The sequence below is a fragment of the Tachypleus tridentatus genome, chromosome 4 (genome assembly GCF_004210375.1).
Source record: "Tachypleus tridentatus isolate NWPU-2018 chromosome 4, ASM421037v1, whole genome shotgun sequence".
In the NCBI taxonomy this organism is placed as follows: domain Eukaryota; kingdom Metazoa; phylum Arthropoda; class Merostomata; order Xiphosura; family Limulidae; genus Tachypleus; species Tachypleus tridentatus.
The window spans coordinates 48,575,155-48,595,799 of record NC_134828.1 but is presented as its reverse complement, the minus strand read 5'-3'; the positions used below and the strand labels follow the sequence as shown (position 1 = coordinate 48,595,799).

The 20,645-nt window shown below is 40.3% G+C and overlaps 1 protein-coding gene across 4 annotated transcripts in view; it reads right to left on the bottom strand.

Annotated features, from left to right (window-relative positions):
* Positions 1–20,645, bottom strand: part of NANS (N-acetylneuraminic acid synthase) — an 88,009-nt gene that overhangs the window by 56,195 nt on the left and 11,169 nt on the right. The window contains exon 1 of one of the 4 annotated variants that reach the window (XR_013027508.1): positions 195–20,643. The exons of the other annotated variants lie outside the window; for them this stretch is intronic. The gene's annotated coding sequence lies outside the window, so the exon portion shown is untranslated. Of the gene's footprint in view, positions 1–194; positions 20,644–20,645 lie in introns of those variants that run through there. 4 annotated transcript variants of the gene reach the window in all.

The following is a 20,645-nucleotide window of genomic DNA, read 5'->3' as shown; positions in this document are numbered from 1 at the left end:
CAAAGCAGCCAGGCTATCTGTGACAAACATCTGGTAAAAAGGTAAAAATAAAGTAAATGTAGTAAAATACACAAAAGGAAATGAAGGTAAAACAAAACATCATTGAAAAACAGAAAAAATATAAAACCAATGTTGACACCTAGTCTACAATGTTAAGAGAGAAAGCAGAGTAAAAGAAGTTGTAAAGTACTTACTCTAGCAAAATTGTAATGAGCATAACCTGCCAGGAAGACTAACAGGTAAGTTCAAGAACCACCATCAATCACCTGAAATTGGCCTTTCCAGTCCTGGTTCCGGGTTATGTGTCATAGCAGCCATTATCAAAATGTAAAATAATAGAAGTTTTAAAAGACACATAGCAGAATCGTAATAATGAATAGCCAAATGTCCAGTAAAAAGGTAAAAGTAAAGTAAATGGAGTAAAATTTGTAAAAGTAAATGAAGGTAAAAACAAAACAGCAATTAAAACAGAATATGGCGTAAAACCAATGTTGACATCCAGTCTACAAAGTTGTAAAGGACTTCCTGTAGCAGAATGGTAATGATCATAACCTGCCAGGAAGACTAACAGGTAACTATAAGAACCACCGTCAGTCACCTGAAGTTGGTCTCTCCAGTCCTGGTTCCGGGTCATGTGTCATTATGGCCAGTACTAAAAGGTAAAGTAATAAAAGTGTTAAATGACATGCAGCAAAAGTGTAATAACAACTCGCCAGGACGACTAAAGAGTAGTTCAAACAGCAGCGTTAGTCACCTGAAGTTTGCCTTTCCAGTCATGGTGTTCACTTATTTAATGTTCTGGCCATTTTTCAATGTCAAATTGAGCTATAGAGAATGAAACTGTAAAAAAGGAACCACTATTAAAAAGGTGTAATAAATAAATATCAAACACTTAAATGAGATCAAAAAGATTAATGGCTATTAAAAAACTAAAAACTTTATCAAGGTAGACAGTGTCACCATCACCAATAACACTGTCCAATGTAACTGATAAACCCTGAGAAAAAAACATGTTTAAAATATTGCCATCGTTGAGAATTGTAACGATGGCAAGAAAGTAAAATGTGGCTGATAGTGATTTGAGTGTCACACAAACTACACATTGGTGCATCAGTTCCAGATAAAAGAAAATGATGAGTTAAAAAACTGTGACCAATGCGTAGTCTAGTTAGAACAACTTCCTCCTTCCGAACTTTACAGAAGCTAGATGGCCAAAGCCTAATATAGGGTTTTATTTGAAAAAGCTTGTTGTAGTGTCGCTCACTCCAAGTGGACTACCAGCTGGCATGGAGCCGAGCCTTGAATACAAGACCATAGTCCATGTACGGAATAGGCACAGTGGTGATAGTGCCGGAGCAGATAGATTTAGCTGCCGTGTCAGCAAGCTCGTTCCCGCGAATACCAACATGGCCTGGTATCCAGAAAAACTGGATAGAAGGAGCAGTTAATGAGAAATGGGCCAATCGGTTTTGAATATCAGCGAGAACAGGGTGTGAGCCAACATGTAGCGATTCCAGGGCCTGTAGAGAACTAAGCGAGTCAGTATAAATAGTGCAGTTGGAGTACTGCTCAGCTGCAATATGATCCAGGGCAAGAGATATGGCATACAGACCAGTAGTGTACACAGAAGCTGTAGAGGGGATTCTATGAGCAACTACTGAAACGCAGCACACCATAGCAGAGCCCACTGAATTACCTGATTTGGAACCATCTGTATAAATGGGAATGGAATGATTGTTTGAAAGATGTTCATTAAATAAAAGACAGTACTTCCAATCTGGAGTATCTGCCTTTTTCAGATGACTGAAAGAAAGGTCACATTTGGGGATTGTAATAAGCCACGGTGGGATGAGCTGGCCTGTGGAATCTGCAATGTTATCCAAGGACAGACCCAATTCATCCAATTGCACCCAGATGCGAAGGCCAAACGAAGTAATGGCAGATCATCTGTTCTGAAAAAGTATGGCCCACTGAGGAAGGAAAACACATCCCCAGGTGGGATGCTTTGTTAAGGAACGAAGTTTCGAAGAATATTGTAAAGATAGTTGGAAACGGCAAAGGTGCAGAGAAGGTTCATGAGATTCAACATATAAGCTTTGAAATGGAGATGTACAGAAAGCCCCAATGCAGAGTCGAAGTCCTTGGTGATGAATGGGGTCCAGCATCTTTAAGGCCGAGGGTCTGGCAGAGCCATAGACCATTGATCCATAGTCGAGTTTTGATCGAATAAGAGCACGATATACCTTTAACATTGAACATCGATCTGCTCCCCAACTGGTGGAAGAGAGGACACGGAGGATGTTCAGTGCTCTTGTGCATTTGACCCGAAGCTGCTTTAAGTGTGGTATAAAAGTCAGCTTACGGTCAAAGATAAGCCCCAAGAACTTGGTCTCAGGGACCACTGGCAGCAAAACTTCATCGATAAAGTTCAGGATCAGGGTGAATTCCCCGTTGGTGGCAAAAGTACATGCATATGGTTTCAGAGAGAGAGAATTAAAGCCGCTCGCCAAAGTCCACTTCAGTACACTATTGAGGGCAGTTTGTAGTTGCTGCTCAATATATCTCATGCTTGACGACTGACATGAGATGTGAAAGTCGTCGACATACAGCCCATTCGCAACAGTGAGAGGGAGTTGTTCAGTGAGGGCATTTATCTTTATACTGAAGAGTGTGACACTCAAAACACAGCCTTGAGGAACTCCAAGTTCCTGTACAAAAGAACGGGAAAGTGTCGAACCCACACGAACTTGGAATCTCCTGTCCATTAAAAATTTTTTAATAAACATGGGTAAATGGCCACGTAACCCATATGTATGGAGGTCTCACAAAACGCCATACCTCCATGTTGTGTCATAAGCCTTCTCAATGTCAAAGAATACTGATACAAGATGTTGGCGTTTGAGAAAGGCTTCTCTGATTGATGTTTCAAGACAAATTAGGTGGTCTGTGGTGGAGTGCTGTCGTCGGAACCCACACTAGGTGGGCAAGAGGAGGTTTGATTCGAGAAACCAAACAAGACGAGCATTAACCAACCTCTCTCAGGTCTTACAGAGACAGCTCGTCAAAGCAATTGGACGGCAGTGTGAAGGAATCTAGGGATCTTTCCCAGTTTTAGAGAAAGGTAAGATAATAGCCTGGCACCAGGCATCAGGAAAAACATTCTCCTGCCAGATCCGGTTAAAGACAATCAGAAGGACATCAAGAGAAGTAGGAGATAGATGGTGCAGCATGTCATAATGAACATCATCAGGTCCAACAGATGTACTGGCAGACCAATGAAGGGCCATTTTCAGTTCCACCAGTGTAAAGGAACAATTAAAGTCAAAGAAACAGTCAGTTCGAAAGGAAAGAGGTGAACGCTCTGCCCGAGTCTTGGTGGCCAAGAAGGTGGAGGAACAAGCAGAAGTGCTAGATACCTGACAAAAGCTTTCACCTTAAGTATCAGCGATGCTCCAGACATCAGCCACCTCCTGACCAGAGAGTAAGATCGAGAGGGGGACAGAATTGTAGTGCCCATTAACTGGTGGTAGAAGATATGCAAGTGGTGAACTTACTCCAAGATTCCTTCTGGCTTTGACGTCTTACCCACCTACCATGTGCACAGGTCCGTTGGAAAGCGACGAGGTTTGAAAGTGTGGGATATCTACGAAAAGTATCCCAGGCCCGTTTTTGAGCCTTTCATGCTAAGTGGCAAACAGAATTCCACCAGGGACGAGGATATCGTGGACAACATGTCGAGGTTTTAGGAATACTCTGAGCAGCTGCTTGTATAATACAGCCAGTTACTGCTGCTACACAGTCGTCTATTGATGGCTGATTTACGATGGCAGGATCAAGTTCTGCGAGAGCAGTGAAAGTGGACCAGTCTACCTGATCCAGCTTCCACCGGGACACGCGGGTAGGGTGGCATCGACCACCGCCAGTCTCTCTTAAAAGGATAGAAAAATGATCACTGCCTAGTGGATTACTGTCAACCCTCCATGAAAAATTAGAGAATAATGAAGAATAATAAACCAAGAGATCAATAGCAGTAAAGGACTGACTAGGTGCATGAAAATAAGTGGGAGAACCAGTATTGAAAAGAGAAAGATTGTGATTAGAGAGCATACACTCTAGAGAGCAACCCCTTCCATCAACAGCAGCACTTCCCCAGAGGGGATGATGACCATTGAAGTCCCCCAGGATAAGAAAAGGAGATGGCAACTGTTCAACAAGAGCATCAAGGTCTGATGACTCTCCTGGGGACAGGTAGAGAGAACAAACAGTGATGGTATGACCCAAGGAAACACGGATAGCAACGGCCTCCAAGGGTGTGTTGAGTGACAAAGATAGGGTGGGCACATGCTGATCAACCAATAGTGCCACCCCTCCATGTACTCGTCCATCACACAGCCTGTCATTTCTGTACAGAGAAAACTGCCGAATGGTGACTGTATCAGCAGGTTTGAGAAATGTTTCTTGTAAGGAAAGACAAACAGGATGGTAGGAAGCAATCAGTGTTTTGATATCATCCAGATTAGAACGTAAACCTCGACAGTTCCATTGTATCAAGGTGGCCATTTTTAATGACATGTAGGTGAAGTGGCTGGAGAACCCTTCTGTCTATGACCACGTCTTTTTTCCTTACTGTCCTTAGTCGTCGGAGGTCTATCAACCTCCATGGATCCTGCCCTGGGTCGACTGGGCAGGTCTTTGTTATTGGAAGGGGATTCCAGTGACTGAGGACATGAACAAATGATTATTTTGACTCTTGAGGTGGGAGAAAAAGAAGTATCAGAAGAAATGCCTGTATCTGAAACTGAAGGATGTGGATCTTGAGGTTTGTTGGAATGTATGGGAGGAACAGAGATGGGTGTGGAAGTCGATTCATCAACCTTTTTAACCATGGAGGTCAAAAGGTTTTTCATTTGTTTTGAAAACGATTCTCTTGGAGGCAGAGAGATCTGTCTGCACTCCCACTGTAGTTGTGGAATAAAGTGCAGTAGCATATGTCCGAGATGAAGTGGTGGGCAGCAATTTCCGAGCCTCAGGATAACTAATGTTATGTATTGTTTTCAAACGTTGCACCTCTTTTTCCTCCAACCATTTTGGGCAAGAACGAAAGTAGGATGGGTGAGAACCATTGCAGTTGACGCAATGTGGGTCCAAGTCACATTCATAGGCATTGTGGTCCTTGCCCCCACAACGAGCACATGTCAGGGAACCACGACTTGATGTCTTTGAGTGGCCAAATCTCTGACATTGGAAACATTGGAGAGGGTTTAGAATGTATGACCATACCCTGCAAATGAGATAGCCTGCCTTGATGATGGCAGGTGCACGTGATGAAGTAAATGTCAAAACGAGGGTATTTGTTGGCAGTGTAACTCCATCTTTGCGAGTGGAGATGCGCCTCACTGCAGAAACTCCTTGAGTGGAGAGACCAGCGAGAATCTCCGCCTCTGGGACGTTCTTCAAATCTCTCTCAACAATAACTGCTCGTGAAGAATTCATAGTAGCATGAGGTGTAACCTCAATAGGTATATCCCCCGATTGCCTTTGAATTCGAGTTCACTGTGTTGGGATGTGGATGTTTCAACCAATATGTCTCCAGATCGAAGCTTCTTTACCGACTTTGAAGAGCCAGCAAGTCCCTCTAGTCCCTTCTGAATAAAAAAGGGGGACAATTGCCCTAAAGATTTTTCTGAAAGAGAATTTAATATAAGAAAATGAGGTACATGTGTTACAGATGTTGAAGATTGCTGTTCAGAGTCTTCAAGACGTGGTCGCTTACCCATTGACTGTTTTTTCACTATTTTATTTAAATTTTTTGAAGGAGGATCCATAGGAAAAAAGAAAAATTTCAGTACCCACTGACCCCACCCACCATGGAGCCCTACGAGGGGACGCACTACAAAGTCATGCAAGGACAATGCAGCAACGCCAGGGTTTCGTGAGCACTATACCCAAACACCAGCATCAGGTACAATGTTCACAACCCCCGTTGAGAACTTCCAACACTGGTACTTGGTTGACTCTAGCCCAAGTGGACCAGCTGATTGACCCAAGGGGGGCCACACGTCTACAGGAATTCAAGGCCAAAGTAGTGTGTTAGGGTTGGACCCCTCAACCACCAGGGTCCTCTCCTCCTCTTCACGAGTTGCCATGCACGGCAAACACGTGGGTGGATGTTTAGATCCCAGAAAAGGTAACCAGACAGAACAGAACCTTCCCTGGGAGGTCCCCTCACCACGTACAGGAATCCAATCCGAGGGGGAAGTGAAAAGTCTCACAAGATTTTGTAGCGAAGAATCTAAGTTAACTTCTGAGACTGTTCCTTTACATATAGTTGGTTAGTTAGTTGTTTGGCATTTACTGACACAAAGCAACTCGGCTATATGTGCTAAACAACTGATAAAAATTGTAAAATTGTTATAACAGATAAAATTGAGTTAAAATGAAACTAGATCCAAACTCTGAATAAAATATTTAAATGGAATTAAAAAGGTCAATGGCTTCTAAAATGTTAAAAGTACAAGAACGATGGACATTATCATTAATCACATTGTCAAACATCAAGGGTAAACTCATAGAAAAGACATGTCTAAAATGGTACCATCAGTCACTGTTGTACCAACTACATGATAGTAAAATATTACTATTGTGACTTGAATGTCCCAACTAGGCTATGCATTGGTCACAATTTACTGACTCCTCATCTGGTGGATCAGTCCCAGATAAAAGAAAATGATGAGTAAATAAACTGTGACCAATGCATAGCCTAGTTAGGACAATTTCATCCTTCCAGTCCTTACAGAAATGAGATGGGCAAATAATAGAAAGTTTGATATAGAAAACCTTGTTATGATGTTCCTAACTCCAAGTTGACTGCCAACTGGCTCAGAGCCAACCCTTGAATACAGGGTCATAGCCCATATTAAGTGATAGACACAGTTGTGACTGCACCAGAGCAGATGGATTTAGCTGTGTGTCAGCAAACTCCTTCCCACAAAAACTGACATGGTCAGGCATCCAGAAAAACTAGATACAAATAAAAGATGGACAAAAATGGACCAGCATTTGTTGAGTATTGACAAAAACAGTGTGAAACTAGCATTACTCAATTACAGGGCCAGTAGAGAGCTAAGAGAGTGAGTGTATATAAAAGAATCTGTGTACTGCATAGATCCTACATGAGCCACAACAAATCATGGCGTATTCCACATATTCACCAGGTGTTGAACCATTCTCATAAACGGGAATTGAAAAATAGTTCAAAAGAAGTTCAACAAAGAAAATATAGCATTTCCAATTGGGAGTATGCACCTTTCTCCTCAGGTGACTAAAAGAAAAGTCACAGGTGGGGATGGTAATAAGCCGTGGTAGGATGAATTGATCAGTAGAGACAGCAACATTATCTAATAACACAGCCAACTCACTCAGCTGTTTCTGGATATTAAGGCCAAAAGGGAGAATGCAGACCATCTGTTTTGAAAAGAAGGAAGACACAACCCCAGATGTGATATTGTGGTAAGAATCACATTTTAATGGCATACTGCAAAGACAGTTGCAAATGGCAGAAGAGGTTTGTGGGATTTAGTGTACAAACTCTGGACTGGAGAAGTGCAAAAAGCCCCCATGCAAAGCTGAGATCCTGGCAGATCCACAGACCAGAGATCCATAGTTTAGTTTGGAGCAAGTGAGAACACAATAAGTACTGAGCATAGAACATTGATCTGCTCCCCAAGAGATGGAAAAAGAGAACACAGAGGATGTTCAGTGCCCTCATACATGTGATATGTAGCTGCTCAATGTGGGAAATTAAAATAGCTTATAGTCAAAGATAAGCCCCAAGAATTTTGCCTCAGGAACAGTAAAAACATCATCATCAAGATGGAGATTGGGATCAAGGTGTATACCATGTTGGCAGCAAAAGTGCATACAAAAGGTTTGGTAAAAAATGGTAAAACTGTTTACTGTGGTCCACTTCAACAAATGATTGAGGGTAGTCTCAAACTGCTGCTCAAAAAACCTCATGTTTTCAACAATAGCAGCAACTTCTGTAGTGACAGCATTATAATATTGATATTGAAAGTGTTACACTCACAGCACAGCCCTGAGGGACTCCAAGTGGAAAAGAATAGGAAAGTGTTGAACCCACATGAACTTGGAATTGTCTGGCCAGTAAAAAATGGGTAACTATGCAACCAATAGAAGTACTGGTCTTGCAAAATACTGTATTGTGTTGTAAGCCTTCTCAAGGTCAAAAAACACAGAAACAAGATGTTCCCTCTTGAAGAAAGCTTTCCTGGTTGACATTTGAAGTCGAATCACACTGGGTGGGTGAGAAGAGGTTTTTGATTTAAGGAAACAAACAAGACAAGTATTACCCATCCTCTCCACGACTTTACACAGACAGCTGGATGATAATTAGATGGAATTTTAAGATCCTTCCAAGGCTTAGAGAAGGGGAGGACAACAGCCTGACACAAAGCACCAAGAAAAATATTCTCCTTCTAGATCCAGTTAAAAAAAAAAACCCTGAATAAGAGAGGCAGGAAAGAAAAGGCACAGCATCTCACAGCAAACAGCATCAGGCATGCATGACATACTGCCAGCACAATGAAGAACAAGTTTGAGTTCCACCCGTGTAAAGGAGTGATTATAATTGTAAAGATGTCCAGCCCAAAAGGAAAAAGACAACTGCTCTGCTCGAGACTTGACAGCCAAAACGGTGGGGGAAGAAAGAGAAGTGGTAGATGCACCAACAGTATCTGTGATGCTCTGGACATCAGCAACTTCATGGCTATTGGAGAGAAAGAGATGTGATGTATACCTCCTACTGACCTTCTGGAATCTTGTACCATATGATTTTAGAACTAGTGGTAGAAAAAGGACTAACTGTGAAGTTAATCCAAGATTCCTTTTGGCTTTGATATCTAACCTACCAAGAATGGGCATGGGCTCACTGGAAACCAATGTAGTTATAAAGAGTGGGATACCTATGAAAGGTATCCAGGTACATTTTTGAGCCTTTCATGCCTCCTAACAGGCAAGACCCCACCACAGATGAAGATATCATGAAAAATGTAACAAGGTCTTATGAATACAATGAGCAGCTGTCTGGACAATACAGTCATCTACTGGTGGCAGCAGGCTCAATAGAATTATCGCTGCCTTGTAGATAACTGTCAACTCTCCTAGAAAAACAAGAGAAAAATGAAGAGGAGCAAACAGAGAGATGAATGGCAGTAAACAACTGGCTAGATGCATGAAAATAAGTACAAGACCCAGTATAAAAGAGACAAAGGTTGTGATCTGATAGCATATGCTCTATGGAATGACCTCTCCCATCAATATTAGTACACCTCCAGTACATTAAATTCTCACAGGATTAAGAAAGTAGACAGAAACTGTTTAACAAGAGCATCAAGATCATAAGCTTCTCCAGTAGACAGGAAGAGAATACAACTGATGATACAAACCAAGGAAACACAGATGGCTACAGTCTCCAAGGATGTATTGAGTGGCAACGACAAAATGGGTACGTGCTGGTTAACCCAGGCAGTCCTCATAAGGAATTTAAAGTCACACAAGCAGTAATCTCATTGAATACATCTCCAATGGCCTACAAATTCAAGAGGAGTTCATTGTTTTAGATTACATGTTTCCACCAAGATGTCCCCATGTTCCCACTTCTTCACTTACTTTGGAGAGCCATCAAGGCTTCCTAATACCTTCTGAATAGAAAAATCAGATATCTGCCCTAAAAGTTTGTCAGACAAGGAAAATTCAGAAAATGAGGTACAGGATCATAAACAGATGTAGATTAGTGGTCAAAGTCATCAAGGTGTGGTCATTTGCCAATGAGCTGTTTTTGTTACTGTTTAATTTCTTTTTAGATGGAGATCTACAATAAAAGGAGAATGCTAACTGATGCCATCCACCATGGAGTCCTACAAGGGGATGCTTTACAATGCCAAGGTTCTATGAGTAATATCCCTGAACACCAGCATCAGATAAAATGCCCACAACATCTATTGAGAAAACTTAATACTGATACTCAGTTGATCCTAGCCCAACAGGAGCAGCTGACTGATCCTAGGGTAGCCACTTATCCACAGGAATTCAAGGCCAAAGTGATGTGTTGGCGTTGGACCCCTCAACAATCAGAATCCTCTCCTCCCCTTTACAGGTTGCCGTGCATGGCAAACACATGGGTGGATGTTCAGATTCCAGAGGAGATACACTGAAAATACAGAAACTTTTCTGTGAAATCCCCTTACCAAGCATAGGTATCCACATTGAAAGGTCTTTCCACATAAAATGAACTCTGGGTAGCATACTTTAACAAAGATGTGTCAGGAACCAATGTAATTCATAACCACTACCAACAACACATTACTTAGATGGCTTTAGGAACTAATGAATTAGTACACCAAGATCCCTTTCCTTCATACAAACTCTGTATGCATAACCTTGCAATTATTCATTTTTATCTTGTGTGCATGTAGAGTTGCAACAGGGGTCACAATTTTCTCACTTCATATCACGACATACTTTATTTTTCTCCATTCTCAGAGTGCAAATATGATGTCATGAATATCCAACAAGTTGGTCTAATGCACTGGCACCATCTATATAAATATAATAGTACTGAATGTTGTATGCTCATATAAATACTTTGCAGTGTGTGTATGGATCTTCACCAAAATTTATATGGAGGTTCATTAAGTCCATGAAGAAATACATACAAATTTTCAATTCTGTATTTTGTAGATTTAAACACTCCTACGAAAAGACGTTTCTAGTCCTGATTTCTCCAAGCCCGTTCCCCTGGCTGTGGTTTCGCTAGATAGTAGATAGGGACAGTGGGAATCTCGTTAATCCATTCATTAATGGATTTAAATGGCAATTTCATTTAAATACAAAATTATTAGCCTAATATTAATAACCTTTCAAGTTGCTCTGGGGCCTATTAGGCCCCACTTTTCATAGGAGTATTAAGTGTTTTTGCAGGAATTTTTTACCACTACTTTGCCCCTGTTGATAGATCTTCACCAAATTGGGCATAAAGGTTTGTTGGATCCCTAAAAAGATACATACAAATTTATGGTTTCACATTATGTTTTGTTGTTTCTATGTAATTTAAAATATATATATATAAAAGAAACAATTTTCAAGTTCTAAAATAACCTTTCATTAATTATAAATTTACATAATTTTTGTCCAGGGTATGGGTACCCCAACTAGTAGTATTAATTCTTTTAAACTTTGTAAAGTGCTAACCTCCATGACAAATGACTGAAACTTAATCTACATATCACTTACCCTATTAGAAAAACAAAATTTTTAATTGGAGCTTAAACTTTTTTCTCCCCCAATTTTAATCTTGGGTGTTCTTGTCTATTTATCTTCAAAAATAACACAAAAAAAATCAGTCTTATTTCCCACTGATCTTTCAGATAGTCTTGTATACTTCAACAAGATAACAATTTATCTTTTGTTTTTCAAGCAGAAAAAAACTTATGAGATCTTAACCTATCCTCAATAAAATAATCTTTATATTCCCAGAATCATCCTAGTAGCCCACCTGCTGAACCATTTTCAATATGACAATATCCTCTGATAAAACTTTGTAGAATGGATGGCAACTGCCTGTTGTGGAAACAGAAGTGTAGAGGAAGATGTTTCAAAAGTCTTCTGCCTTTTATCTTTTGATACCAACTTAATTTAAAACTGCTGACAAATCTTCCAGGCCATCGTGCAATAATGAATACTGGTCCCACCAATTTGGCACTTTTAGATTGGCAATCATTTTGTAAATAACTGTTTGTGAATTTCCTTATCTTTAAGAAAAATATTTAATTGCCTACACCTGCACTATACTTATTTCAACCACATTGTTTATTCACCCAAATCAAATATACATGTAATGTACTTTCTCTTTAGAAGTTTTTGTACTGAGAAGCTATAATATCATGTACAGAACAGCCCTATAACTAGAAACACTTAATACAGACCACCTTAATCAAACAAGTTCATAGCCTGGTGAACAAACAAGGTCTGAAGGCAGACCACCACCTTTGCTACACAGATACAGAGGCAGGTTGAATGGAATGGGAAGAGTAAAACACTACATGAGGGGTGACTCTCTGAACTGAGACAAGTGACCTGACAAAAGTCACACACAACGAGGCATTTTGGTGATACTGAAATAAACTGTGTGTGAACAGAGATCTACCATGGACAAATCAAAATATGTTAGTCATACAAATTCATGACCCCAACCAGCCAGTATACAATAGGGAACATATCACAAAACACAGAGATATTCCTCAGAACAGTAGACAAGAACAGAAATGTGACAATATGCAATGCAAGCCACATAATATCTCAAACTGCAGTTGTTGGATGAGTCACAAAGACAGAGGTAAAAGCATGGGGATGTTGCTCCAATAAGTACATGAGCAGAGGGAACCATGACTGAACAGGCAAATACACAGCAACAAACATGGTGTGGATAAGGTAAAAGACTAGACAGAAGTCTGATCTGAAAATAGGTGTATAGGTGACGACCCCTCTAATCCTGACTGAACACACCTACTTTAAGAGCTGAAAAGTATGGAACCTGAAACCAAAAGAAAGAATCTTTGGTGTTCCAGTGAGTGGCAAAAACATCTGTTTGCTCCCAGTGGAGAACATACCTACCAAAATACCAAGGGAAGAAGGGACCATTCTGCAAGGAGAACCTGACTGGGTTAAGAAAAGTGTTTGGCCACCAGTTTCATAATGCCAGGATCATGATACACCTAGATTATTATGTAGAAGTCATGGTCCCAGTAAAGAAAATCCAATGTGTGAAAACACAGATCTGAATTTCATTCCCCCCCTTGTGTGGTGATATACCTAATAACACTGAAATAGAATAAACCATAACCACTCACCCCTTCAAGAGTGGGAGAAAATTATACAGAGTTAGATAAATTGCCAAAAGTTGCAGGATGCTAAAGTAGGAGAACAGCCTTCTTCATACACTATCAACTGGAAATCTCTTCAGAATCAAGAAAAGCTCCCCACCTCCCATACACCAAGAAAGCATCAGCAAACAAATAAGACTATGGACAAGATGGAGTAATGAGAACTTCCACCAAGGAAGGTTAGCCTTGAAACCAAGGAGAAGTTCCACTGATTGAAAAGCATCCACTAAAGAGAATATATGTGAGCTTGACCCAAGGAAATTCAGACTCCCAAAAGAGAGAGAACTCCTCACGCTGTGAGAAAAGGTGAAGGTAGGACCATTGGACTCCCTGCTCTCTACCTCTAGGCTGAAGTGAGGAAGGTTGGGTCTAAGAAAGATATAATTGAAGAATGGAATACGATACTGAATAGGGTTAAGAATGGATGTTTTCCAGCTAGAAAAGGAAACCCCACCAGATTAACTTCCTGAGGAAATAAGCAGGCATGATTAAATGAAGGAACAAAGGAAAAGGTAAGAAGGATCCAGCCATCCATGAAAACGTGATTGTTTGGTCGGTTGGTTTGGTGTTTTATGGCACAAAAGCAGCTTGGCTATATGCACCAAAAATCTGGTAAAAAGTTAAAATTAAATTTTGTAAAATTCATAAAAGAAAATTAAGGTAAAAGAAAACAAAGTTTAAAAAAAACAAATAGCTTTAAAACCAATGTTTACATCTAGTCTAGAACATTAAGAGAAAAACTACAGTAATACAAGTTGTAAAAGACCTTCTGTAGCACAACTGCCATTATCATAACTTGCCAGGAAGACTAACAGGTAAATTCAAAAACCACCATCAGTCACCTGAAGTTGGCCTTTCCAGTCCTGGTTCTGAGTTATTTGACATTTTGGCAATTTTCAAAAAGTAACAACAATTTTAAAAGACTTGCAGCAAAATTTTAATTATAACTCACCATGATGAGTAATAGATAGTTCAAACAGCAGCATTAGTCTTGTGAAGTTGGCCTTTCCAGTCCTGGTTTTGAGTTATTTGATGTTATGGTAATTTTTTAATTTCAAATTGAACGAGATGGACTGTGATTCTTAAAAGGCAATCACATTAAAAAAGGTCTAATGTATAAATTAAAAAACTTAAATAGCATTAAAAATATTAATGGCCTTTAAAAAACTAAAGACATTTCCAAGGTGGACAGTGTCACCATCACCAATAACACTGTCTAACATTATGGATAAAACATGTTTTAAATGGTGCTGTTGTTGAGAGTTATAATGACTGCAAGACAGTAAAATGTGGTTTATTGTGACCCGAGTGTGCACACAAAACACATTAGTGCATCAGTACCAGATAAAAGAAAACGAGTTAAGAAACTGTGACCAATAAGTAGTCTAGTTAGTCCTCTTTCTGATCCTGACAGAAGCAAGATGGCCAAAGTCCAATATGAGGTTTTATTTGGAAAAGCTTGTTTTCACGTTGCTCACTCCAAGTCAATTGCCAACTAGCACAGAGCCGAGCCTTGAATACAAGACCATTGTCCATATATGAAACACGCATAGCAGTGATAGTACCAAAGCAGTCAGATTTAGCTGCAGTGTTGGTGAGCTCATTCCTGCCAATACCAACCTGGCCCAGTATCCAGAAAACCTGGATAGAAGTAGATATTAAAGAGAAATGGGTCAGTTAGTTCTGAATATCAGCAAGAATAGGGTGTGAACTAACATCAAGCAATTCCAAGGCCAGTAGAGAACTAAGCGAATCAGTATAAATAGTGCAGTTTGTGTACTGCTTAGCCTTTTTGTGATCCAGGGCAAGAGAAATGGAGTACAGTTCAGCAGTTAACACAGAAGCTGTAGAGGGGATTCTGCACGCAACAAATTACGACAGAGCCCACACAGTCACCTGATTTTGAGCCATCTGCATAAATAGGAATGGAATGATGGTTCGAAAGATGTTCAGCAAATAACACAGTATTTCCAATCAGAAGTGTCTGCTTTTCTCAGGTGACTTAAAGATAGGTCACATTTGGGGACTGTGAGAAGCCATGGTGGGATGGGCTGACCAGTGGATACAGCAATGTTATCCAAGGACAGACCCAAATTCATCCAACTGTGCCTGAACAAAAGGAGCAATGGCAGATTGTCTATTCTGAAAAAGTATGGCCCACCAAGAAAGGAAAACACAAACCCAGGTGAGATGCTTTGGTAAGGAACAGTTTCGAAGTGTATAGTAAAGACAATTGCAAACAGCAAATATGCAAAAAGGTTCATTAGACTGTGTATAAACTCTGAACTGGGGAAGTACAGAAAGCCCCAGTGCAGAGCCAAAATCCCTGATGATGAATGGGGTCCAGCATCTTTAAGGCTGAGGTCTTGGCAGAGCCATAGATCAGTGATCCATAGTTGAGTTTTGATCAAATAAGAGCACAATATATCTTTAGCATAGAGCATCGATCCATTCCCCAAGTGGTGGAAGAGAGGACACAGAGGATGTTCAGAGCTCTTGTACATTTGATCCGTAGCTGCTTGATGTGTGGTATAAAGGTCAGCTTGCAGTCAAAGATAAGCCCCAATAACTTTGTCTCAGGGACCACAGGCAGCACAACTTCAACAGTATGGCATAAGTGGATGCAAACAATTTAAAAAAAAAAAGTTAAAGCCATTTGCTGTTATCCACGTCAGTAAATGATCGAGGGCAGTCTGTAACTGCCAGTCAATATACCTCATATTTGACGACTGACATGAGATGTGAAAGTATTTGACACAGAACCTGTTTGCAACAATAAGAGGAAGATATTCAGTGATGGCATTAATCTTTATACTGAAAAGTGTGACACTCAAAACATAGCCTTGAAGGACTTCAAGTTCCTGTAGAAAAGAACAGGAAAGTGTTGAACCCACATGAAGTTGGAATCTCCTGTCCATTAAAATTTTTAATAAAAATGGCCAAATGGCCATGTAACCCATATGTATGGAGATCTCGCAAAATACCAAACCTTCGTGTGGTATGATAAGCCTTCTCAATGTCAAAAAGTATTAATACAAGATGTTGTCATTTGAGAAAGGCTACTCTGATTAACATTTCAAGTTGAATCAGGTGGTCCACAGTGAAGCACTATCGTTGGAAACCACACTAGGTGGCCAAGAAGAAGTTGTTTCATTCGAGGAACCAAACAAGACAAACTTTAACCATCCTGTGTAAGGTCTTACAGAGGTAGCTTATCAAAGCAATTGGATAGTAGTTTGAAGGAATCTTGGGATCCTTCCCAGGCTTAGAGAAAAGTAGGACAACAGCCTAGCACTAGGCATCATGAAAAACATTCTCCTGCCAGGTTAAAAACAATCAGAAGAATAGCAAGAAAAAAGGAGATAGATGGCACAGCATTTCATAGTGTACATCATCAAGTCCAACCGATGTAATGCCAGACCGATGAAGGGCCAATTTGAGTTCCACCAGTGTAAATGGATGATTATAATCATAGAGACAATCAGCTTGAAAGGACAGAGGTGATTGCCCTGCTAAGAAAGTGGAAAAAGAAGCAGAAGTGCTAGATACCCAATCAAAAAACTTTCACCTAGAGTATCGGCAATGCTCCGAGTATCAGCTACTTCCTGGCCATCAGAGCGCAAGATCGAGAGGGGAACAGAATTATATTGCCCACTGACCTTTTGAATCTTGTCCCACATGGCATTGGAATTGGTGGTAGAAGATATGCTGGTTGTGAACTTAATCTAAGATTCCTTATGGCTTTTACTTTTTACCCACCAAGCATGTGCATGGGACTGCAGGAAAGCACTGAGGTTTGAGAGTGTGGTGTATCCCAGGCCCATTTTTCAACCTTCTGTGCCATGTGGCAGGCAGGATTCCACCATGGATGAGGATATCGTGGAAAACATGTCAAAATATTATGAATACACTTAGCAGCTGTTTGTATAATACAGTCAGTTACTGCTGCCACACAATCATCTACTGATGCCTTACAGGCAATGGCAGGATCAAATTCTGCAAGAGCAGTGAAAGAGGGCCAGTTTGCTTGATCCACTGGGGCATGCAGGTCGGGTGGCAGAGACCACAGCCAGTCTCTCCAAATTATAGGAATATGATCACTGCCTCATGGATTATTGTCAACCCTTCTTGAAAAATGGGAGAACAATGAATGGGAGCAAACTGAGAGATCAATTGTAGTAAAGTACTGACTAGATGCATGGAAAGAAAAAGAATAACCAGTAATAAAAAAAAGAAGGATTGTGATCATAGAGCATACACTCTATGGAGGACCCCTCCTATCAATATCAGCACTTCCCCAGATGGGATGATGTCCATTAAAAGTTCTCCAGGATTAAAAAGGGAGACAGCAACTATTCAATGAGAGCATCATCGTCTGATTGATCACAGGTCTCTCCAGGCAACAGGTAGAGAGAACAAACAGTGATGGGATGACCCAAGGAAACACAGATGGCTATGGCCTATAAGAGTGCATCAAGCGACACAGACAGGGTGGGCACGTGCAGATCAACCAACAGACAGTGCCACCCCTGCATGCATTCATCCATCATACAGCCTGTCATTTCTGTACAAAGGAAACCACTGAAAGGTGACTGTATTGGAAAGTTTCAGAAATGTTTCCTGTATGGAAAGACATATAGGATGGTAGGAAGCAATCAGTGTTTTGATGTCATCAAGATTAGAACGTAAACCTCGACAGTTCCATTGTACCAATATGGCCCTTTTTATTTATGTGTAGGCAAATTGGGTGGAGAACATTTCTGTACAGGACCACGTCTTTTATCTTTACTGTCTTTTTCAAGGGAGGTCTATCAACCTCCATGGATCCTGCCCTGGGTCGACTGGGCAGATCTTTGCTGTTGGAAGAGGATTCCAGCAACTAAGGATGTGAACAAATGATCGTTTTGCATCTTGCGGTGGAATAAGAAGATGTACCTGAGGAAATGCCTGTACCCAGAACCAAAGAAAGTGGATCCTGGAATTTGCTGGAATGTATGTTAGGGACAGAGATGGGTGTTGAAGTTGATTCATCAACTTTTTTAACCATGGAAGTCAAAGGACTTTTCATTTGGTTTGAGAACGATTCTTTTGGAGAAACCCTGACATGCCCATCTGTACTCCCACTGTAGTAATGGAACGAAGTGCAGCAGCATATATAAGAGATGAAATGCTGGACAGCAAATTTCAAACCTCAAGGTAAGTAATGTTATGAATCATTTTCAAATGCTGCACTTTTTTTTCTTCCAATCATTTAGGGCAAGAAGGAAGTAGGATGGGTGAGAGCCATTGCAACTGATGCAATGAGGGTCTGTTTCACACTCATAGGTATAGTGGTCCTTGCCACCGCAACGAGCACATGTCAAGAAACCATAACATGATGTCTTTGAGTAACCAAACCGCTAACACTGGAAACATCTGAGAGTGTTTGGAATGTATGGCCATACACTGCAATTAAGATAACCAGTCTTGATGGTGACAGGTGGTTGTGGTGATGTAAATGTCAGATTGGGGACTATGGTCAGCATTGTAATTCCATCTTTGCAAGTGGAGATTCACCTAACTGCAGATACTCCTTGAGTGGAGAAACCAACAAGGATCTCTGACTCTGGGATGTTCTTCAAATCCCTCTCAACAAAAACTTCTTGTGATGAATTCAAAGTAGCATGAGGTGTAACCTCAATAGATATATCCCCAATTGCCTTTGAATGCAAGAGGAGTTCACTGTGTTGAGATGTGGATGTTTTCACCAATATTTCAACAGATCGAAGCTTCTTTACTGGCTTTGGAGAGCCAGCAAGTCCCTCTAGTCCCTTCTGAATGAAAAATGGACACATCTGCCATAAAGGTTTGTCTGAAACAGAATGTAGTATAATAAAATGAGGTATAACAGGTGTTACAGATGTGAAGATTGCTGTTCAGAATCTTCAAGACATGATCGTTTACCTGTGGACTGTTTTCTTCACTATTTTAGTTAAGTTTTTATTTGGAGGATCCATAATAAAAAAAAAAAGGAATATTCCAATGCTCAATGACCCCACTCACCATGGAGCCCTATGAGGGAACTCACTACGATGCCAAAAGACGCTGCAGCAATGCCAGGGTTTCGTGAGCACTATACCCAAACACCAGCATCAGATACATCTACAACACCTATTGAGAACATCCAACACTGATACTTGGTTGACCCTAGCCCAGGTGGACCAGTCGATTGACCCAAGGGGGGCCACCACAAGGCCACCAGTCTACAGGAATTCAAGGCCAAAGTGGTGTGTTAGGGTTGGACCCCTCCACCACCAGGATCCTCTCCTCCCCTTCACAGGTCACTACACATGGCAAACATCTGGGTGGACGTTCAGATCCCAGAGGAGGTAAACTAAAAAAACAGAACCTTACCTGGGAGGTCCCCTCACCACATACAGGAATCCACACCGAGGGGCAAAAATGGAAGTCTGAAGACCCAATGATTGAAAATTATGGGTAAAAGAGTGTACCACTCAAAAAAACACAGAGCTGAAGGAAGACTGAATGGCAGCACCTAGAACTGGAGGACTTAACACTCATGGAAAAACTGAAGAAGAAAAATGACACTGGAACAGTTAAAATATAAAGATAGATATCCATCATGACAACTTGGTCTTCCAGAGTCCAAGAAAAAAGCACCCAAAAGTGAGAGGTAGAACTCCATGGAGAAGTGTGGTTGCTCCAGATAAGAATACAACTAGAAAAAGTAATTAAAAAGGTCTCCAATACTCCATCCTTCAAGGGATAACAATTAGATAGAATTAGAACCCTGGTAGTTGGTGACCACCCATTTGACAGCCCCATAGTGTAGGAAGTCTTGAATAAGATAGACAAGTTGACTGAAAGAAGTACAATTTCAAAGAGGAGGGAAGGAGATCTGGGAAGCAGAAAGATGAGAGAGAAACCGAAGGCAGAAACCTTCAGATATAGCCCATAGAACTGTCATGAAGTATAACCAAAAAGACAGATGAACTAAGCATACTTAGAGAAAGTACTCATTACTAACAAAACCTAGAAATTTGTAAAGTATACAAGGTATATAAAAAAAAACAAACCTGCAAAACTACAAAAATTGATTTAAGACATGAAACAATAAGCATCAACTAAAGTATAAAACTACTATAAAAACTTAGAAGACAAAGGCCACATAAATATGGAACTTATAAGTCAGCTCATAAACCCAATATGATGAAGGACAAGAAAGTAAAACGCATTCTGAAGAATAAAAGGGCAACCAATTATTAATAACAAAATTTGAAGCAAATATAATCCCCCAATTAGATGTAACTAGTAGTAAAGAAAAAGGAACTTGCACACTAACTAATATAAACAGTGAAGGGAAGTATAAATAACAAACCAACACACCCACAAAATTTGTTGAAGTCACAATTATCTAAACAGTAACTAATGTGCAAAACCAGTGCAAATAGTGAAAATTTGAAAAAACAAACAAACAAGTAATAAATATTCTCAAACTGCAAATTTAAACAAAAGATATTATAGAAGGTAAAATAATTATAAAAATCTAACTTACCAAATACTGAATATAGAAGACATGAAAGACTTAATTTATCATGTGAGGAAATTAGGTCACTTCACACAAGCTCATATAAACTTGCTAAACACAGGTATACCTATTGGGAGTGAGAAATAGACTCTGATGAA